Source organism: Typopeltis vanoorti, chromosome 17, assembly GCF_054136105.1.
Source record: "Typopeltis vanoorti isolate ZY-2024b chromosome 17, IOZ_Tvanoo_1.0, whole genome shotgun sequence".
NCBI classification, from domain to species: domain Eukaryota; kingdom Metazoa; phylum Arthropoda; class Arachnida; order Uropygi; family Thelyphonidae; genus Typopeltis; species Typopeltis vanoorti.
This window is the reverse complement of record NC_143565.1, coordinates 14070694-14078299: the sequence shown is the minus strand read 5'-3', so window position 1 is coordinate 14078299 and position 7606 is coordinate 14070694.

The window sequence follows — 7606 nt, the reverse complement described above, 5'->3', positions numbered from 1 at the left end:
GAGTTTGATCTGTAGAAAGGAGATGGATAATGCAATGGTTGGAGTTGCCAAGAGAAGAGCAAACATCTGTGGTGTATTTGGAGAGAGAGAGAGAGCTTATTAAGAAAATATCCAGTGTTGGAAGAATGATGATAATCATCTGATAAGCTCATTAACAATTTACATTATTAGCTCATGCCTGATAGCAAATGATTCAGCTTCCTAACTTAAGGCTTTATCATTGAAGTTGGAGGGGGGGGGATATGAATACTGGTCTCCTTAGTTTAACTAATTAGACTGCCTGAAATCAGCTTTTAGATATATTGGTTTATCTGATTTAAGCAATCAAGTCGGTAAATGAAAGCTCTAATGTGAGTTGAGATAATCTTTAGCTGGAGCATGTTCTACAGTATTTGAAAGTAACATAATTCGGCTGTTTAAAACACTGTTATATTCTGGTACAGATGGATGGATTTAAGACAGGGTATTAACATGAATCTTCAACAAAATTCAAGAAACATTATATTCCTGATAGTCAGTGGCTTTGGTTACTTAGCAAGCACAATTATCAACTACTAATGTAGGATGAGAGCCTCTGTACCTGAGCCAGTATAGACGAAGCCCTTTGGTCGGAAAAACCTGGGTTCGGTTCCCATCAGTGATGTGAGGAACCTTTATCTGGTCTCTTTTGACAAAAGTAGGAATTTTTTTTTCACCCAAAAACTTGGTTTTTTCTGACCCCAAATGAACACACATGGATTACAGTCATGAATATGTCACAGCCACATGCTGGTCCTGAGCTCAGATAAAATTGGGAGTGGGGGAAGCACTGGTGAACTACCCTACAAAAAATCTCACCAGAACACTGGGCAATACATACAAAAGTCATTTAGGATCAGAAACAACTGAAAGGGAAAAATCACTACCACAAAATGGTGAGAGAGAGAGGAGCAAAAGTTGATGGGAGATGAAGCACAACATGCTGTTTAATATCTGTGTTCACCAGCTTATATAAGCTTTTGATGTTTGTGAAGATTCAGAAAAGGTATCCTAATATTTACTTGAAAACAAGGAAAATACTCTAATAATAAATTTAGTTTAATCCTTTATCCAAGTGTAAGCAAACAAAGTTTGCGCCTAAAAATATCTTCAGGACTGAGGTAATGTGGTGCAACTCCGAGCAAAGGTGGACAAGCTCTCATCACTCCTTGTCTCAGTATCTCCCATAATGCAAAGACATCTCCTTGCAGACATGTATACTGCTATGCATTGAGGGAAGGGCCACTATCCAGACTGGTTTTGACCTTTATTGAGGTCTCGTTAGTGGGAGGCAGACCCAAACGTGGAGATTCTACAGCAGAGCAATAGGAGAGGTCATATTTACCTATACAAGTTGCCAAACAGGTGTACCACCTTATTATTGAATTACTCTGGATTTAGAGAAAGATGGAAGTTTATTTTGCACTTGGTTAGACTATAATAAATTTAGTTTAATCCTTTATCCAAGTGTAAGCAAACAAAGTTTGGCCTGACTGTATCTATTAAGATATTTCTTGTCTTTTTAACATAGTTTTATTAGGTGATCAGAACCAGAGCTAGATATTTTGCTGCCTTTGGCAATTATTCACCTCAGTGAAAAAATTCATAGTAAAAGATAACCCCTATTTAGAATGGTTAGTTGGAATTACAGCTAAAGCAAGCTGAGTAATTATGCCTGTGATCTTTGGTCAGTCTGCTTGTTTTGAAGAATGAAAAATCCTGCCATATCTTTATGAGATTGGCTGCCTAACCTTAAGTTAAAAAAGTAATTTTGTAGGTGAATGAGTTCAAGGAGAAATATGATAGATATCATGTGAATAGTTAGTATGAATCTCCCATGATGGGTTTTGGACGTGATGGAGGCCTGAGAAAATAAGTGACTTTTCAATTATCCAACATTCAAATCTACAGACCTTCAATTTGCTGATCCCTTGTATAGGGTAGTGTGTCAAATGACTTATGGTACAGTATCATGTAATTGCATCTTCAGTTATTCAGCCATTTGTTATCCCATTGGCAAATTACTCTTCTGTTGTGGTTGGATAATTGAGAGATTACTATAATAAACATTCCTCACTTCCACAAAATGTCATGACATCCAGGTGATCCTTGTTTATTATTATCCTAAGACACCAGCGAGTCAAAGACCCATCTAGGAGATACTTTGCCATGTTTCCTGAAAATTAATTGCAAGAAAAATCTTCGCAAGAAAATTTGAAATCCTATTTCATTGTAAAACTCGATGTAGCTTGGAAATGCCAAAGCGCTTTGCATCGATTTTTACAGTGTTCAAGTCACATGAGAATGTTACAAAAATAACCTTGTTTGTCTCTGTATATTTTATGCTAGATATTATTGTAAATAACCCTATGGGAATTAACTGCACTTATTGCTTCAACAAAAATTTCTCTGATGTCAAAAACAAAGGCAATGCTTTGCCACCGGAACTTTATATAATAGCTCTATGTGAGAGCATAAGAAAGTTGTTTACGTTTTAAGTGTATGAGAAAGTTGCTTACGAGCTCTGTGCATAAACACCTTCAAAGTCAGTGTCTAAGAGATCGGCAGGGTTCAGAGAAGTTTCTGCCGGCCGACAAAAAAAATGGAGTCCATGGAAGAGAAGAAAGAATGGGTCAGTCTTCACAGGAGATCAAGGAGACGTGCCAAATTCTTCAGGGGTTACAAGACTTCGTGCAAGGTCCCAGAGAACATGAAATAAAAAGGGACAGCTGAATATCATGGTCGACAATCAGAATTAGAGCGGCAGTGTGAGTTTTTGTCGTTGGCAGTTAGAGGTAGAAATACCGGGAGTAGGATCCAGAAGTTACAGCAAGCCCACGCCAGAGGAGAAATTGGAAATGACGAGAGAACAGCTGATGTAAATACTTGAACTAAGTGTGGGTTGGATGTCCTTTTGCCGTGGGAGGTCAAGCGAACTTCAAGCGCTGAGAAATTTGCCGGTATGCTGAAACATTTTGCCTGAGCTATTTGAGCATTGCAGATTGCAGTCCAAAAGCCCGCCAATTTCCTGACGAGATGCTGCTGAAGCAAGATACTCCAGAAGCAAGCCTAAGATCCAAGATGAAAGAGAAGGCATAGCGACTTTAGTGCAAGACCTTTGAGTGACACAGAGCTTCTGTAAGTTTGCTCATCTTTTATTGTAGATTTCTTTTATAATCTAGGAGATATGTTATAGATGGACAGATAAGAATTAAGTTAATAGAAATAACAAGTGTCCATAAGAGAGTCATTTGGCATGTTAATAATTAGCATAAGAATTGTGAAATAACTTGGCATAGTTAGCTTACCTCTTTGTGAGTAAATTAGAGTTTTTAATAATTTGATTTAATGAGCAGAGAAGTAATTGAGTAATTATATTGCAGTTATTTTTTTAGTATTGAAAAGGGAAAGCTTTGTTTCTTTATGCTGAAAGTTTAAAGGATAGGTAGAGAGAGTAGCCTCCCAGTCGTTTAATTAATGTACTTTAATATTAATGTAAATAAATGTGTTTTATTTATATGTCAATAGAGTGCCACCTGATCATTTAATTTACAATGCATTGTTCCAAATAAAGTCGGACTTGTGAGCGGGGAAACAACTAAGGCATTAAGAGCGTAGTTTAAGTACTTCAGAATCACGACTGTTTACGTAAAACTTTGTAGAAGGATTTTATGCTCCTAAGAGAGAGATCTACCGGACGTATTACTGAGTCTTATGCCGATTTAGAAATACTGGTGGCTCAATCTCAACCAATAAATTTTCCAGTGTTCATAGGCATATGACTAAGAAAATATGAAAAGTGGATAAACAATAGTAGGATAGAGGAAGTAGAAAAAGAAAGGAAAATATATGGGGGGGAGGAAACGTGTAGAATAGTAAAGATATTAAAATAACTTAAATAAGCTACCGTTACATCATGTCATTCCCATATATGAAAAAAAAATACATATTGTGTGTGTGTGTGTGTGTGTGTATATATTATTTATTATTTCGATTATGTTTAGCGTTATATTTAGTGTTTTATTCCGTATAAAGTTATTAATATTAATATTCTTTCTTACTACAGGCTCTGTAGATGGAATATGAATTGTTACAACACTGGGATAGGATGGTTAGGGAGAAAGAGCACCATATTTAAGAATAATAGCTATATCCAATTAATATTTATAGTTAACTATTCACATATTCCTATTAACTATTCTATTAATAATTAGAATAGTTATTAGGGAGAATAAATATTTATGAATAGTTCGGGAGAAAGGGTACAATATTTAAGAATATGTATCTTTCTAACCATTCATTTTTCTGTAATGTGCATTTAGACATACATCCAGGTATGCTATATTTTTTATCTGAACTAATTCAGAAGGTGACGTGTTTCAGTTATTGAATACATGTATTTCGAAAATCACTGCACTTTTCCTGCATAATGGTGGTGGAAATGGGCGGTAGATAGCGTTGATGGAGACAATTCGTAGTAGTAGTAGTAGTAGTAGAGGTTCGGTGTAGTGGTTGAGACAGTTGTAGGTGTCCTCCCGCGATGAGTCCTCGGACTCCTTGGTGGTCAGGAATAATAATAATAAAGACATCTTGCAAGCAGAGCTAGTTTATATATATGTATAGATATAGATGGATGGATGATCCCAAAGTGAAATACATAATTATTTCTCTTGTGAACCGGTTCAAAAGTAAATTGTAATCAAGACATTCTTGAGGCATACCACCGGTTACCTTAAATCTTGCAGATTCACTCCCCCAATATATCATTTTTTGATATCTGTCAGTCATCCATCCTCTTATCTATGCCAATAGTTTATAATTCAATCCCATATTCCCCAATTTATGCAAGTCCTCCATGCTGTATTCGGTCAAAAGCCTTAGCAAAATCCAAAAGTATCATGGTTATCCATTCCCTGTGTCAAAGTCAGTAGTAATATTATTATAGAATGTGAGCAAATTGCTAAAACATGACCTTCCCTTAGTACAGATTTTCTGTCAACCCATTTCTGAATGCAAGCCATAACCGACCTTTCTAAAGCCTTCACCACCACTCCTGAGATACTGATTGTTCAATAGTTGGATTCATCAATCTTTGCACCACCCTTGTGCAATGGGATTACCATACATTCTCTGCACTCATGTGGATTCCTCCTGTTCTGATACTCAAATTATATAGTCTGGTCCAGGGAATAACCAGTTCAACTCAACACTCTTTAGCATCCATGCTGATATCCCATTGGTTCCACTTGCTGAATTCTTATTTAGTTTGTGCAACAGCTCTACCACTTTCTCCTTATTCACCTGAGTTTCCTCATATGGTGAAGATGTAGCAGTGAGTTCAATGTTGCATATCCCTGGTCGATAACTTTTAACAAAATGGCTGCTCAATAGTTGAACAATCACTTCTGCATCAGTCACACACATAACATCTGCATTCAGTAGAGTTATTTTTTTTAATTCATTTTTTCTTTTACTTGTAGCATAATGATAGAATTCTTTTAGGTTGTCTGTAACTTGCAGAGCCGGTTTCTTTTCATACATGGGACTTAGCTTTCCATACAACATTTGTGAGTCTTCTGGCCTGCTGCTTATACTTATCATCGCTGACATCACCTTTATACACACGATATTCCTTCCACATCATCTGTTTCTTACGAATCTCTTCCTTAATTAGATTGCACATCAATTTCATTCCAACTGTATTCTTCGAACCGTAGGGACACGTTCAGATATCTCATCATTTAAGTATTTTTTAAACACTTCCCACACACTGATCGATACCTTTTCCATTCAATAACTGATACTATGGCACAGAACCCAGCATACCGCTCAGGTGGTCATAATTGTCTGCTTTGTGCATGTAGCATTTTCTGAGTGTAACATTCATAAATTTAGTCACTTCCCAAGTGAGTATTGCATGATTACTGTCACCAACCAGAGGCAGAATAGTTACGTCTTTAACTGAAATCCCCTTTTGACACTATAATCAGATCTAACAGTCTTTGACCTCGTTGGATAACCTGTCGAACCAGTTCAATTACTGTCGGTTGAAAAGTAGGTATGTTAATTACTCAGGAAACTAGGTTGTCGAGAGGTTAGCATAAAAAAAAAAAAAAATCTGCTAACGCCTTTTTATTCCCGTATATACGGGAGTAGGCGAGGCCATTTAGCCCTATCTAACTTTTGGAGACTGAGTGGGCAGTTCAATCTCCACTGGTACCCAATCAGAGACAGATGGCGCAAGGCTATCACTAATTAAGCGGTACGCAGTGAAGAGAGACGGCTCAAATGTGCCGCCATCTCGTGGTCTCTAACCCTAACACAATATATTTAATGTCTGAAATAATGTGGGTTCTACGGTCGATTTTCTTGAGTTTACAGGACGAAAAACCCGAGTTTCCGGGAGGAAAAACCTGCTTGCCCGTGCCAGAGATCGACTAACTCGGGAACCGGTCGAAAAAAGGCTTAGAAAAATTTCCTCTAGTCGCCGACTAGACTCGAAACCAAGACTTCCTTCGTGCGGCCTAGCGCGATGGTGTGCAAACGCCACATCCACTGAGCTACACAGGCTCGAGAGGTTAGCATTAGCTTGCTTATTTTTGCTGGGAGTGCTGACAGTGGCACACCCAGGGAGGGGCCTAGTGGTCCTTCCCCCCCCCCCCCAAAAAAAAAAAGAAAAAGGAAAGAAAACACTAGAATTTTTTTTAAAAATCTTTTTCTAACTAAAATTCATGTTTTTATTTATGTTGTGTCATGTCTTCTGTTTCTACTTATGAATCAGTGGTCACATAAAGTGGGAATACCCTATAGCTCTTGGGAATCACTGCCACTGTGAACGCAAGGTGAACGAAGCAGTGCTCGGGCGGACCGAGCACTACTTCGTTTGTCTGAGCTGGGCCAGAGGATATCACGGATATCATGTATTGGCGATCACTGCAGATGCTCAGCCATAGGTCGTGCAATGCGTAGTGTGTATTCTCAAATCGCCTACTCAACTCGGTCCCTCCAAAGATTAAATCATGAGTGCTTTCCCCCCCCCCTTCCAAGAGTAAATCCTGAGTGCCCCACTGAGTGGTGATACTGTGATCCCAACCTAATCAATTCATTTTGCCTAGAAATAGCAATTGCATTCCATTTGCAACCGGAATACAGCTGTTCAGAGGTTAGCATATCTTGCTTGATAAAGCATTATTAAATGTGAAGTAACTTCGTGAGTTTAAACTGTTTTAAACAGCTTGAGGGACAAAACACATAATTCCGTGCTGGTATAGACCACAGTCGCCTCAAAAGAACTCGTAACTACATAAGCTAATTAATCGTGTGGGAAAAAATTAGCTAACACCTTTTATTCCCTTATGTTGAGTAGGCGAGGCCGTTTTATCCCTATTCAACTTTTGGAGATTAAGTAGGCAGTTCAATCTCCACTGGTAGCCAATCAGATATAGCTGGACAGCGGCCCACAGTGAAGAGACGAGTAACAAGTGCCACAATTCGTGTTCCCTAAAACTAACACAATATTTTTACTGAAATAGTATGGGTCTACAGTCGATTTTCCTGAGTTTATTTCCTTATGTTGAGTAAGTGAGGC